Genomic DNA, 16,425 nt, shown 5'->3' on the forward strand with positions numbered 1-16,425 from the left:
GAATTTCAGAATGCAAGTAGATATCTTGAAAAGAACCTAAGAGCTTTGAGGCACTTGTCTTGGTAGACCAGTAGAGGGCAGCAGAGTTTCAGCGATCCACAGACTAACCAACAGAATTCTGCAGTGAGGACCCTGTTCTCTGCTAGTGTTTTCCTCAAACTGCCCTTAGAAATTATCATTTCACGTTGAATGTAATTCATCAAACGTCACTGATGCCTTACATCACATTCTTTTCCACAAAAAGTATAAGGTCAGCAGCTACTAATGCTGTGTGGAAGATACATTTTAAGACGCTGTATTAAAAAGAATAAAGCCCCATGAATGTTGAAAACCTATTTATGTAACCATTAATTATACACAACTACCAAAATAGGTATGCAGAAAAATAAAATATTCAATAGAAAAATAAAACTATCAGAGCTATTTTGCATTTGACATATTGTACCTGTAACATTTACCCTCAATAATTTGAAGTATATTTTGGAATTATTTTCAGAAAAAAAGAGTCCAAAACATAGTTCACTCTTTCTTTATACAAAATGAAGCTCTTCTTATTCAGTGGAGTCAGGTCAGATATTAATAGATGCTCTCCTCCTCCTCCTTCTCCTTACATTTTACTTCCCATATGCTACCTTTTTTATTTTTCCTTTTCCTTTAAGGTATTTCATTTCTCTCATTCTTTCTAATCATTTCTTCCTCCTTCACTAAAGTCTTCACTACATTCTTTTTGTTAAGGCAGAGAAAGACAGTACTACTTCTTAAGTGTTTTGAAACCCAGTTTGCCGAGTCCCTCTAGGAGAGGTATCTTACGTCATCATAATCAAATATTTTGTTGAAGAATAGAAAGCATCTGTAATATTTACAAGTGAAAAACCAGATTTGGATAGCAGAAATCCCTTGCATGCACACATGCATAGCACAGCATATTAAAGACATCAGGTTAGATACAATCCTAAGGACCCTGGTGCTTTCTACACCTGAAAACTGAGAACTCCATAAATCATATTAAATTACAATACAATTTGATAATTGTAATATTTATATTTTGCTTATCAAAGACTGAAAGTAAGACTGTCTTATCTTAAATATAGGTAGTGATTTAACCCTTGAATGAGGAATACATTTATTTATATGGTAAGAAAATAAATTTATATGAGAATGGAGTTTTGTATTAAAGAGGAGAATTTTTTGCTTTTATAGAGTTTTCTATCCCCGATGAGGCAGCATACTTTAATTTTGTGTTAAAGTTATTTAATTTGGCTTTAATTTATAATAAGAGATATGTTTTCATGAAGTTCCATGGATATTAATTTAGGTAGAGTTTAGGCTCTGTTTTGTTTTTACTGCAGTAAAATATTTATTTTTAAAGAAAAATAGATAACTAATTTGCTTCATAGCAATGGTCGCTGCTGAAGCTGACCCAGACATTTGCTACTGTGCATTGCTGTTTTTATTACTAATAATAGTAATAATATTTGGAAATAGTAAATATATTGTAATGTCCCTCAAGCTACGATGTGATTAGTGTAAAATAATTGAAAATGAACTATTAGTTTAATTCAGTAATAGTTTTAACATGTTATATATATATCATTATGTGGTATTATTCATGTGGATGCTTTTATATTTTTAATTAGAAAGATATTTCATCTAATTGCAAAATATTTTAAAAATAAGGATGATAAATATGATATTTTTAATAAAAGTTCAGAGAGAGAATCACAAGGAAAGTTTAATCACTGAGTTTGAAAACTTTTTTCTTGCTTGTAATTTTAGTTTTAAATCTTTATCTTTAGGATTGTAAAAAACCATAGTACAATTGTAGAACAGAAGGATTTTTCTTTAATCATTGCAACACAAATTTTACTTATGCAGTATAAATCCATTATTTGTGCAGTCCTGTCCTTTTGCAATTATGTTCTCTAAGGCTGTAAATTTTGCACTTTTTTGAAATGGTTATGACAAAGGTAACATTCATGAAATGCTTCACAAAATGTGACACAAATGACTGTCACAAGTCAAGTATTGTGAGAGGAAAAAAGGACTTCCATCTTAAGTAATTGGCTTAGTTTAATTTTAATTTAAATGTTTATAACTTATATTCAGCTCAAAATCCTCAAGTATGAAAATTCAGGTGAACAGAATACAGCTATAACTAAATTCATCACATAAGAGTTCTGTTTAATGTAATATAGGCCTTTTAAAAGTACTAGTAGCAATAACACATGTGTAATTGGGCAATCATGTGTGTGTACATATATACATAGCATTGCTATATATGTATATACATTGTATATACATGTATATAGTTTATATATGCTGAATTATACCTATATGTAAATTATGCATTTTTTTCATACATGTATAACAATTTCAGTTTTATGCACTTATTTTTTTCTTTCTTCTTTCTAGCCACCATCCAAGTAAAATGGATGAAATGATAAGTTTTCACTTTGGTAATATTCACATGTAAAAAGTAAAACTGTAATTCATATTTCTGAATTTAAAGGTTCTTTTTTTTCTTCTGTTTCATTTTGTTAATTTAAGTTACAGGAGACAAATATCAGTTAAATTGTGATTTACTTTAAGTTAGATTTTCATGTTAAAGGAACAAATTTCTTATTAGTATGCAAGTAAGTTAAAAGAAAAGAGTCTTCTTTTTTTTATTTTTCTATTTTCTAGAATAAATTTGCAGGTGAAACAATTCTAGTCGCTTTATTAGATAAGACCTTTGTAATTTATTTAGGTATGTAGATAAACTGAAGTCTGAAGTTAAAATGTAATAGAAGACCCATTTAAAGACACTCATCATTATAGTTCACTTTTTAAACATTAATTACTATTATTAAAATCCTTAATAATAGTAGTAATAAGAATAGAAGATGTCCATTTTTATCATGGAATCTGAATTAAAGAGGCAGTTTCCATATCAAGAACTGGGTGTACATAGAAGTTACTTTTTAGGAAAAGGAACTTCTTTGGCCAACTTTGTTAATTCTGATAGCATTTGGTCCTGAGAACACACATGTTTTGAGATACTGTATTATTTCCTTCCTATTGCCCTTGCATACATGAATTTTCACATGCTTTTAACATTCTAATAGGAAATAATATGCTTTTCACTTCACATATATGCAGTCAAATAGTCATTATAATAAACTTATAGTTTAACCCAACCCCTATAAAATCATTAAGCATTAAAACATGATGGACATTCCAAAAAGAACTCTTTCTTCATTACCAAATCAGTAACAGTAAGGTCCAGTATGTGTAATTTAACTTTTAAAGTATAGTTTACTTAGATCAGAAGAATGAATTGATACTTACAGAATGTCAAGTTGTAACAAAATCAAACAAGTTTCATCAAAAACAATGTGCTAATGACCAGATTATAGCGAAGTTGAATACTTTGTTTCAATTAAATTATAATATTCTCTTGATCATAAAAGCTTTCATTACCTATATGTTATATTATGTGTGAAGACAAGGTTTTGCGTTTCTCATACATTTTACTGGAGCACTTTAATGAAGAAACACTATGACTTTTAGGTTTTGCATTTCTCATACATTTTACTGGAGCACTTTAATGAAGAAACACTATGACTTTTGGTAGCTTTAAAACAGGAGCAAAAGTCCCGTAACTCCATGGTAGCAAAACTGACTTTGAAAATAAGTCAAAAAAGATCTTGTCCTGCTGTGTGGGGATTGGAGGGAAGTTCTCTTCTTCCTCTCGGCCTACCTTCTCACAATTCCTGGCAACTCTCCTTCTGCTTCTGTTTCTGACTTGGACCCAAGTTGTGCTGTGACTGAGGGCATGCTCATTGAGCTCAAAGTCAGTGCCACTGCAAGAACAGAGATCCCTCATACTCAGTGACAATTGGCCCAATTCACTTACCTTTATACCTAACAGAGAAAAGAACTCAAAACATTTTCCCTACAGTGAAATCAAATTGAGAATTGATGATAAGAAAACTAGAAGCACTCTGGAAATCAAGAGAGAATCAGCAAACATTTTAAAAATAGGGAATGAACTTTTGAAAACTCAAAGCCTTATTTTTCCTTCTCTGAAATGCCCTTTAATTTTGTTATGGCATACAAAATTTCAGTTTAGCTAAAATTAAACTATCAATGTAAAATTTTTATAAGACTACTTCCTTTTACTGCAATCTACATATTTTTCATACCTTTCCTTTATTGAAAGCGTAAAATTTCTGACTATTCCATCTACCACTTGGAATCCTGAGGGTTTTCATTTTCCCCCACAGAATTCTGGTAAAAGAATTTATTTTAACAAGTTGCTTTTTTTGGTTTTTGGTTAATAACTTTACAATAAAAAATAAGTAGGTCAAGTTTGTCAACTTTTAACCATAGTCTGCAATTGGGGGAGGGTGGAGAAAACCCTATGGTCCGTCTAAATTATACATGCAGTAAAGAGAGTTGGGGGTGGTGAACCATTCAAGTGATAGAGTGTCTGCCTGGAAGACTGAAGCCCTGAGTTCATATCCCAATGCTGCCAAAAGAGAAAAGAGAGAGAGAATAGAGATTTTGTTTTCTTACAGTGCTCTTCTTCCTCTGTTTCAGATTCAAAATTGGTATCTGCTCCTCTACTTCTAACTGATAGTTCTTTTGTTGTTTTAGTTTTCTAGCTGGCAATAAAAAGGGGGGTGGGTAGAGAATATACTAATTCTTAATATATTTAATTTGTATGAGGAAAACCAGGTCCATTTTCTTCAGACTGCCTTGTTCTTCAGAAAGCTTTCTTCCACAAGAAGGACAATGGAAAAAGGTGTGTGTGGAGGGATAAAAAGTCCTTACTTTCTGAAGACCATTTGATAATGGATAAGGCTTAATGGAGAAAGTTTGAAGTAGACTAAATATTAATCTTTTGGTGTCTTGTCTTTGGAAGAATTTAAATCCTTCCCTAAGTTTACCATATTGTTCAGACATGATTCTAAGTCATTTCGCTTACCATCTGCTAACATATTAACAATGTGTGAATTTAAACTTTTATAGTAACTAAACCAGTTGTAATTAAAAGTAAACTCTAATGTAAAAAAATCACTAAGATAAACTGAGGTAACAATGCATATTAAAACATTTAGTTTTAGTCACAGCATAAATGTGTAAATGAATTATGAATTGTGAAGCTTTTTTTTTCATTTTTTGAAAGAGTAGTTTTTCTATACCATCAAGAACTACTTGGTTAATTCTGGGGACATTTTAATATAACTTTCTCATGAATCCCATAGCAAAATTCATTTAAGAATCACAACCCAAAGATAAATATTTATTTAGGAAAACATTACTTGCTTAAAATTGACTATAATTTGTTATGTAATATATTCTTAGGCTGTGACTATGCCAGAGCGCAACTAGATGTTTTATTAGCTGCAATATTATTCTTCTCTATTTGTGTTTATGATTGGTATTTTAAAAGTACGAATGATATTGAAATTGCTTCTTAATTTGATTTATATACTCTCTTTATAAATGTGGATAACAATAGCCAAATCATGCTCAAATTAATTTTTAATACTTATGATTCTGGATACATTTGCATTCATTTACTCATGCCTTTATCAAATAATAAGTGACAATTTTCATAATGCATTACTGCACAGAAAAAATTTTGAAAAGCTTTAAATTTAAGATTCAAAATGGTATAAGGTATAGTGGGGAATTTAGAACAGTATATAAAATCTGGCTGCTAATGGTTGATTTGTTCCATGATCTAGTTTGAGTTTGACACTTAGTCATCTCTTGTGTTTAATTTAAACATGGCTTAATAGCTCTGAGAGACTGCATTCATTACTCCCAGCTCATTTCAGGAAAACATAAGTTTGTATTTCTAGAAATCATTGTTCTCTAACTCAAAGAAGGAAGAGTGGAGATACTGATTATAGGAAAGTTACATGAGAACTACACACTGCTTAACCTACCTGCAGCATGCACAGCTCCCTTCTTATTTCTACTGTAAAGGACACCACACAATAGTGGAAAGAAATGTTTCAAACATAACATTAAAAGAGAGATAAAAATAATATACTAATTGGGATAATTCTGAAACACCTATTTGTCAGCTGTCACTTGTGAAACCTATTATTTTAGGTGCAGCTAAACAAGTACTCTATCTTTTGTAATACAGAGTTTGTTCATGGCATTGGTTTTACAAATCACTCTGGATATTGTTTTATTTATCAGAAAATACACATCTCTCATGCACATGAAAATTCAATTTCAAACTCCCTTCATCCAGCATGTCCTTTTAAATAGGAGATTAAAGTTTGAGTATTCTATCAAATACTGATGCACACCATGCTAATTTGATTCATTGACACATTTTACCCTAAGTGTATCTTCATCAATTTTGCCTATCTGTGCCATGAATTCTGCCTTTTCAATTATATTATAAGAACTTGAGAGCAAAGACTGTCTTCAAGTTCTTTGGTTGCACAGTGTCTAGGACTATAATTTATCTAGCTATATGCAATACATTTTTGATAGAACTTCTTAGTTTTATGGGTGCTATATTGATTCTGAAATAGTCATATCATTGCCTTTCTTCCCATTACTTCTAACCCAGTAGACAATGGGTAAACATTTTTAGAAAAAGTGAATGACAGAGACTTAAAATATGTGCAGGCCATAGGATCTTAGAGAATTTGACAGTCCTTTGGTATGTAATCCAGAGAAATGATGGGAAAATGTGAATCCTGGGGGTCTAAGAGAGGTACTAAGAAGTGTGACAGTTTAGAAAATTTAGTGACTGCTTTTACTTGTCTTGAATTTCTTCATTAGCAATATATACATATTGGCCTCAAGTAAATAGGATTGAGGAAATTATGTCAAATGAGCTTACCTCTGGGAAGAAACTAGTGGAAAAGGAAGGAGTATAGCCAGAAGAATGCAGAAGTGGTGTTAGTGAAAGTTTTGTTATGTTGCTTAAATGTTTACAAATAACAACAATAATTTAGTAGGCCTTATTGGTGTCTGCCTTATTACAACTTTGTAACAAACTTCACCACTTCACTAAAAATTCTACTAGTATGTTAATACAGCCAACAGTATTAAAACGTAACAGGTCATATATAGAAGTATTATACATCATACACCCACCTTTGGAGATCAATTTGTATAATTTTTGTCAGTCCTATACCAGCCAAAAAATGCACCAGAATTCACACAAAGAGTGACAAGATATAAGTAGCTCTATTCTTTACTTCAGTTTCTGACCTTGTTGTAAGCACAGGTGAATTATAATTAGATTATGAAAGAAAGGTTTAGATGGATGATCATATGAATAAACATATAAAATATACTTCTCACTTGTAAGACTCAAATTTAAACTCATATCTAGTCACATTTTCATTTAAGTGAGACCTTGGAAAAGGGAAGAAAAAATATTTATGTTCATATTAAAGGTTTGAGCCTTGAAATGCTATCATGATGGTATTTTGTCTATTTTACTATAGGATCTAATCAGCCACAGTTTAATGATGGTGAATTTTGTGCAACATGAAGCATTGAAAGAAAATATAAGAACAAAGACATGCTTTTAAAAAATAAGCTGTAGGAATTTATTTTTGGTAAAGGTATAGATGTCTATATAAAGCTTCAGAAAGCCTTTTGCATTTCTGGAAGTTTGGCACTGTGTTACTTCACTTTAGTTCTCTTGTGTTAAAATTGCTGCATTTTATGTTGTCCTTGAAATATACAAGTGTTTGAACTCTAATCCTATTAGAAAAAATGATCCTAACTGTACAGAATGTCCAAATGAGTATAATTTAATTTTTTAGAACTTTTTGAGAAATGGATTGCAGAATTTCTATCTATTGTCCAAGTAACTGAATGACATGAAGTTCATTTATAGAAAAAGTAACATATTTCATTAGTTAATACAATAAGGAATGGACAGATAATAAATTCTTCATATATAAAGTTGTCTTGTATGAAATTAAAATCTAAAAGTATAATCCATTATGATGACTTAATACATTGAGATTTTAAAGTAAAATTACATGTGCAGATATGCGTTACAGTTCTTCACATACTTTGGTTATTCCTTCCATTAATACCAGTACTCTAATAATATGTAAAAGGTTGATACACAACTTAAAAAAAACTACCAAAATAAGACACAAGATGTTTCATATCATGACCAGCTATAAAAGTCAGTAAAATTTTCAACATGACTTTTTCTAACTAACTTTCTGTATAAAATATGGTGCTATCTTGAGGGCAATCGGATGATAATTAATAGATTCCAGGAAAAGCTTTTCCATGCCTTAAAAATGCTTATTAACTGTAAGTTTTTGTAAGTTTTGTTGGTTCATTATAGAGTGCTTATATCTAAGAAACATAAATATTGTTTGCACTACATGCTAACATGTTTTTGTTTGCTGTTCTGAAGAAGTTTGAATGTGATCTGAAGGGTTTAAGTGGTTGAGGCTCCCATCTCTACTGTTTGACGACTCTTCTCCAAGTCAGTATTATTTCATACGGATGATGCCTTTCTCTTAAAACACTACAGTGAGAAAAAGTGAAGCATATAGAAAATAAAATGCAACAGCTGTGAATTTTTAGGAGATTACCATAGGGATTTAGGTTTCCTTTGTTTCCTGCTTTTATCAGATGCTGAAGATTTGTTAGAAATAGGGGACTGCATGTGTACTGCCATTCTTTTGTCCATGTTTCCCCACTAAAGCTATTATGGTTTAACAAAAAGTGAAGACCAAAGTGGATCCACAGATAGTAAGTCATTCTGGGATTTAATGTAATTTTTTTCTTTTCTTTTTTTTAGTGCTGGAGTGGAAACAGGGCCTCATGTATGCCACATAAGAGGTCTAGCACTAAGGTTTACCACAGCCCATCCTACTATCACAATGAGTAGAGCTAAGATAATATAGCTTGATAATTCACAGAGATTTTTCTTTTCCTTTCTTTCTTTACTTTCCCCTTTTCTTTTCAGTAGTGGCTCTTAATTAAAAAAAATCCAAGAGGCTATCTTAAAAATAACTGAAGCAAAAGGGTTGGAGATCTGGCTCAAGCCGTGGAGTACTACCTAGCAAGTGAGAAGTCAAGAGGTCGTCAGTCTAAACTTAAGTACTGAACAAAAAAAAGAAAAGAAAAGAAAAATCTTTTAGGATTTTCAGTGGTAGAGCTGTTGCATAGCATGCAAGGCATAAGGCCCTGGACTGAAAAAGAAAGTAGAAATTTTCCTAATGACCATTCTAATGATACTGCAGTACTGGGGTTTGAACTGAGGCCTTCATGCTTGGCAGAGAATTTACCATGTGAGCAACATCTCCAGCCCATTTTGCTCTGGTTATTTTGGAGATAATGTCTCATTTTCTTTGCCCAAGATGGCCTGGACCACAATCCTCCTATCTCACACCATAGATAAGATGACAGGAGCACACAACACTCAGCTATTGTTTTAAGATGTGGTCTCATGAACTTTTTGCCCAGGCTAGCCTTGAATTATGATTCTCCTGATCTCAGTCTCTCAATTTTCTTAGCCCCTGGCACTTGGCTGGTATTCCCTTTTTAAGGTCCAGCTCTGTAAGACATCACAGTAAAGGGAATTGTGGCTATGGCAATAACCTTGTAGAAAGATCTTTTCTCCTAATTTCATAAAATTTTAGACATTACAATATTTTGAACCGTTTAGAGTGGTTTTTGGACAAAGATATAAAAGTCTTTATCACTCTAGTGGTCTATTAGTTGGTATTTAAAAACACTTATGGATTAAATAGAAAACTGAGAAAATAATTATATATACCAACTAAGTACTGATAACAAATAGCAAGTAGAGCAAATAATTGGTTTCTTCATGCCTATATCTCATGATATGATCTCTGGATCATAGCATCTGTGAGTGTGAAATCTCATAAAGAATGAGTAGTGGGAAAAAGGTAGCAGGAAAATTTTTTTCAACAATGAACTTTTCATCTTCAAAATATATTTGAAAATCACTTCAATATGTTTTAAAATGATCTCATGCCCTGTGGATGGGCCTCAAAGGTGGCACCCAAGATATTTTATAAAAATATGCAAAAATAAAGTAAGACATGGAGGTTTGAGGTAAATAAATCAAAACATTTCAATATTGAATGACTGGTATTTCAAAGTTTCATCCAGAATTTTCTTTCATTAAAGTAAATAAAGACACTAGATAATTTAGAAACTAAAAGGGTTATTTATTTTCTTCATGTGTTCATGAACATACTAAAGCAACTCTTACAAAATTTCTTTGAGAACATTTTGTAATCCAGACCTGGAAGATACTTGTAAGTACCAATACCCAAAATGACCTAAGTTTTTTGTTCTTTACTATATCTATGTGGCACTGGTGTTAAAAATGCTTTTTAGGAAAAATTTCAGCTGATTTTGAAATTAACTTAAATTCTTATTATAGCTGCATGTATAAAGATAGTAGATCTTTGCATATGTGTGTTTGCCAAAAAGATTTTATTAAAATAATTGATAAATAGTTGGTCAAAGTATCAACATGTCGAGCATGTATCCATGCTCAGAGTTACTGTTAGGAATTGTTAGAGGTTTTGACTCTGGCCAAATGGAATTCATGGATGGGATATGTGTAAGGGTGGGAACAATGTATTGTTTCTGGTAAGTGTCGAACCCACCACGTAGAGGACCCTGCATAATACTTAAATTGCCTTGAACCCCATCGGGTCTGTGTCAGACTCCCCATTCAGCCAATAATTCGCACATAATCTTGGATCCAATGTTTTAATCTTTTTTATATGCTTAAACTCTCTAAACTACATTGATATATTTATATTACTGATTGACTGTGTAGCCTGTGAAGATGGAATGAATGAAGACTAGAAAGGCAGCTAAGAAAACAGTTAGGGTTATTGTTGTTAATTTATTTTGGGAATAATTTTAGATGTGCATGAAAGTGGCAAAGATAGTGGAGATTTGTCCATATACTCTTCACCTAGGCATCCATAATGTTAATAACTTTCACAACAGTGGTAAATTTCTAAAACCTGAGAAATTATCATTGGTATAAACTATTAGCTAAAGTGTAGAATTTATGTAGGTTGCTGAATTTTTTTTCACGAATATAATATTTTTATTTTAGGATTCAATCCAAAATATCATATTTGGATTAGTATAGCTTATTTATATTATGTTTATTTTTCTCTATATTCTAGCCCAAAGACACTGGTAGCTTGGATTAGGGTACTAGGAAGTGAAGATGGGAGGAAGTAGATGTGACACATGTAGGCTAGCTTACTGAATGGATATGTCAAGAAGCAAAGGAAAAAAATCACAAGGGTGATTTGTCATCTATTTTGAAAAACTCAGTGGACAGTGGTAGCCTTTATTAAATGGAAGCTTTAGGATGGTATGGGAGAACTTTTAGAAGGAAAAATAATTTTAGGTTTGTCAAGATGTAAGTATAAATAATACTGTGTGTAAAAGGATTGCATCAACATCTGCCAGCTGTCAAATATTCAATAAATCACAGCTCTTACAAGATGGTCATTACCATTATAGTCAAGAAATAATTCAAATACTACTTCAGAGTGCAAAGAAATTTATGTAAGGTGACAGATCTTGCTTTGGGTTATAGAAAGGATATGTTCATGGCATTATCTCCTCTACCTTGAATTTAGTCTATAAATATGTACACAAGGTTCTTCAGTATGCGAAGTTTACTGTGACTATACACCTTGAACAAAGACATAAGAGTGTAAAAGACATGCAATGTTAAGAAAGTTGGAAGGAATGGTTAAAAATGAGATTTGTAAGGCAAGTTGAGGCAATCATCAGATGTGCTTAAATGTATGCAAAGGAGTTTAAAATGTATTACTGTACATGAATATAAAATTTTGTAATGTCAAGATCCTAGTCAGTAGGAAGGTTATTCCAAGGTACTAATGGGATACTAAAGCCAAGGATGCTTATTAAACATGGTTTTCAATTTTCAGTTCATTCCTAACTATAGTGCTCCTTAGAGTAGTAAAAATGAATATTGTGGGTATGAGAATAGTGGATTTAGTAAAAAGAGCCACTTTTGATCTTGGGACTCAATTTTTTTTAGTAGATTTCTACTCTGAAAAAGGTCTAGAGATGCCGTAAAGTTTTAATTGTGATGTGCCGTACCTAAAGAGTGGTCTATCTAAGCCACTCTTTTCAAGTCAGAGAGAATGAGAAGAATAAGGGTCAATAGCAAGGAGCTGCCATTCATTTCTTATGCAGGATGGGTAAAATATTTCAGATCTTCCTATATGTCTGATTCAGGGCAAACTAACATAAGTGAGTTCTGGTTGAGCCAAAAGAAAGAGAACATCTGCAATTTAAGAAAGGATGACATGTATTTATAATACTACGGGATATTTTCTCAGTGTTGTACAACAACCAAATGACCCAGAATTTGCCAATTACATTTTACAATTATCAGCATGAATCTAGCTTTTATGTTAATGATAAGCCATTCTGATTGAAGTAGTATATTATGATAGATTCATTTTACAAATTCTTGGTCTGTCAAGTAGGGTCAATAAGGCAGCTTCAATGTGATGTAGAATGTGGAAGCAGGAAATGAATCATATACATATTAACATATTACAACTTATGTTACTATACCATTCATGAGAAGGAGGTATGCACATAATAACCGGTAGGAGGAAATCAAGCAAATGAGCAAGGACTACTTTGAATTATAACAAATCCTTTCTACTCTACTAATATTTTAACATGTGTTGGCATCATTGGGCATAATACACTTCATCCAGAATTATTTCACTGTGAAGATTCAGGTCCTGAGACTCAAGGGTTTTTAATACATCGGGGCTGGTCTGCTTTTTTGTTCGGAGAACAAAAAATCCACATGCTAAATAGTGGAGAATAATAAATAAGGTTTAAACCATCCACAAACAAGGGAATGTTATTAAGAAAAATGAATGTTTTGCTACAGAACTAGCATGGCAGGATATAGTCAAGAATCCCATTAGTAGACTTTTTCCTTTTTCTGCAGACCCTAGGGATAGGTGAAATGCCAATGAGAATTGACTTCTTTTAATGACAAATAGGACTGTGGATGTTTAGAAACATTCGTATTTCTTCCTTATCCATAGGGCTATTTAATTTTGTTGGTATTATTTGAAATAATGGTCAACTCTGCTTTGCTTCTCTTAGGTATTTGCAGAATCACTGTAATTTCAATATTGTGAGACTAGAAATAAGAAAAAAAACTTCCATGATGTATGATCTTTTAAAAATATCTTAGAAATTCTCTGTATAAGCTTCTATAGGCCTCTTCCTTAAAGTAAGGAGAGTAATTTTAAAGACTTAATTTTCAATGACTTTAACATTGCTGTCTGATATTGCTGTCTGATTCTTCTGTTATACTAGAACTGTTTCTGACAAGTATTTTCCCCTATATTTATCTTTTCTTGTTTCTAGTGAGATATTCCAAATCCCTGAGCAAGACACTTCTGAAATGCTGAAGAACATAGAAGCCTTCATCCCCATAGTCCTTGTTCACAGCTCATTTTTTGTTTCAGTCTGCATTATTCTCAAACCAAATACTAAGTGTATAGAACTGCAAAGTATGAAAATTATATGAAGGAAAAGATTCACCACAATCCTTCACTTTTAAGGACTTTTAAGTTCTTAACTGGAGAATAACTTAGTGACGCAGTTGTAATTATTCAGGCTACTGAAATTTCTTAAAAGAATTCTGGGTTTAGAAAGATGCTGACTTGTTCAAACAATTACTGCTGAAATTATTAAGCACTTCTTTTGCAAGAAAAATGTACTCATAGAATTATGATTCTTTCCCTTTACATTCTTTTATAATTATCATTTGAAATATTCATTGTGGCATATTTTACAGAAACAAATTCTGATTCCTTGAACTTGGTTGTACTGCCACCAATAAAGGTTCATAATTGTTATATCCATGCAGTTCTATTATGATTGACAGGAGAGATACTGCTTGCATTGCTGTGAGAGTTTGGCTGGAGTTGTGGTATAAAATATTGGGGATCAGAATTTCCTAAATCCTCTAGGTTTCTGTCACTACTTTCATCATTCTACATATATTGTATTAATTTTGATAAATAATTATGAATTAGTAACAGATATTGCTAATCTATAAGAGTTAGCAGTATTTCTCAGCCTTAAGAAGTAGAAAGAGAAGACATTATCCTCTTAAAGAAAAAAATCATAGGTAAAATGCAACTGCTTAATAATGGAAGATCATAGCCATTTCAGAGAAACTAATGCAGTTATTTCTGTTAAGGAGTTTTCTTATATAGTCATACTTGGTATCAATGATTTAGGTGTAATACCAGAGATTCATAAAAGGAACAAGATATTATACTGAATTTATGTCCTTGATTTCTAGAAATATTTCTCTTCATCTCTGAAAAAAATATTTAGGCCATCACAATTTCTTTCTGAATTATAGCAATAGCTAATTCTAATCATATCCACTGTTGACCCCATCCTCATAAGTTCTTTTTCCACAGCAAAGTGATCATTTTAAACTATAATTCTGATCAATTTCTACCTTACTTAAAAATCATCCAGTAATTCCTCATGGCCCTTCTTAGAAAGTTCGAAATCTGCAGTATAGATAGGAACATCCTGCATCAATGACCTTGACCTTCCATGTCCTTCTCCCACTCCACCAGTTTTCCTTTCATTCACTAAGCTATATATGTTGTTTTAATTTTTATTTTTACTTACTTATTTATTTCTGTGAGTCTCTGGCTGGCCTGGCATGCCTATGCATAAGTGGTCTTCTTGCTTCAGCCTACTGAGTAGGCAGGACTATAAGCATGTGTTATCCACCTTGTTTGGTTTCTGATAATTACTTGAAATCTCCAAGTAATTTCTTAAATGAGGATATTGTTCCATGTTTTTATTGCTGAATAGCTCTTCTTACAGCTCTTTGTAGTGTACACCTATTCATTTTTTGAGTTCTACTTAAAAATTACTTCCTTAGGGAAGCCTTCTCTTACTTCTCATAGAAAAATGGGTTCTCTGTACTGCAGTCATACAACACTGTATCATTTTTCTTTAGAACAATAAAGGTAGTTGTAATTAGCTGCTCCTGTTATTACTTCTTAATGATTAGCACCTGATATATGTATAATGAATATTTTTGAATAAATAAATGAAAGGTAAGATCCAATCAGGTGTATTATAACAAATTTGAGGAGCTATAATTAAAAGCAAGGACTGAGCCAGGACTGGGAGGCTCATGCTTGTAATTCTAGTGATTTGGGAACTGAAATGTGGAGGATCACAGTTCCAGATCAGCCCAGGCAAAAATGTTTGTGAGACAAACAGGTTTGTGGAAAAAAAGCATGGTGGCAAGTACTCGTCATCTGTGTTATAATAGAAAGGGTAAAATAGGAAGATCAAGGTCCACATCATTCTTGGTTAAAAAACAATACCCTATTTCCAAAACAATCAGGTTGAGAAGGCTGGGGGCATGGCTCAAACAGTACAGATCCTGCCTAGCAAGACTGAAAGCCCTGTGTTCAACCCCATTATCACCAAAAAGTAGCACACACACACACACACACACACACACACACACACACACAATGAAACAAAACCCACTAAGAACTGGCTAAAGGAAGTCAATTAGCAAAATCCCCGAGAATCTCTCATTGCTTCACCAACACCATCCCAAAGGTGTAACTGTTTTTTGAGGAAACATTAAAGTCAAGTATCTTCATAGTACAATAAGAAGCATAATAAAGTACCCATTAAAATTGTATCCAACTGTTGTTCATGCTTTTGATCTATGTACACTGATCAATAGTCTCCTTTCAGTATTTGTATTTGTTATTTTTACAGAACAAAAGTCACTGTGAAATTGGTGGACCTACTCTAATTTCTGACACAGTTCTCAATATAAATAAAGACACTAATATTCTGATTTACAGATGGGATACAGAATATCTATTATTAGTTTACTAATATGCATCAGTCTTATAAATCTAAATATTGCTGTCCTGGAGTGAAGAATGGGGAATGGCTCAGAAGACAGTTTATTAAATAATGCAACTCAATCAACAAGACTGCAGTAGATCTTAAAGATGCAAACACATACTGGTTTAAGTAGAAATCTAGATTCTAATAAGAGTTTTTAATAAGATTTATTTAAACAGAACTCTGAGTATGCAGAAGAGAAATTAGTATCAAATATAAGATATGGAACTAGGAATTCAATAGCTAAACCAATGAAAATGGGAGAAGAGGAATGAGTAGAATTTGGGCGGAGATGGAGAAAATTGTCTACCATATGCACTGTGGTCCATATACTCAGAGACTATTGAACCTGCATTTAGAGCACAGTATATATCAGAGACAGCAAGTTTTGGACATAAATTAACATTATAGAAAAATCTAAAAATAAGGACAGCCATG

This window comes from Castor canadensis, chromosome 5 (genome assembly GCF_047511655.1).
Source record: "Castor canadensis chromosome 5, mCasCan1.hap1v2, whole genome shotgun sequence".
NCBI lineage: Eukaryota > Metazoa > Chordata > Mammalia > Rodentia > Castoridae > Castor > Castor canadensis.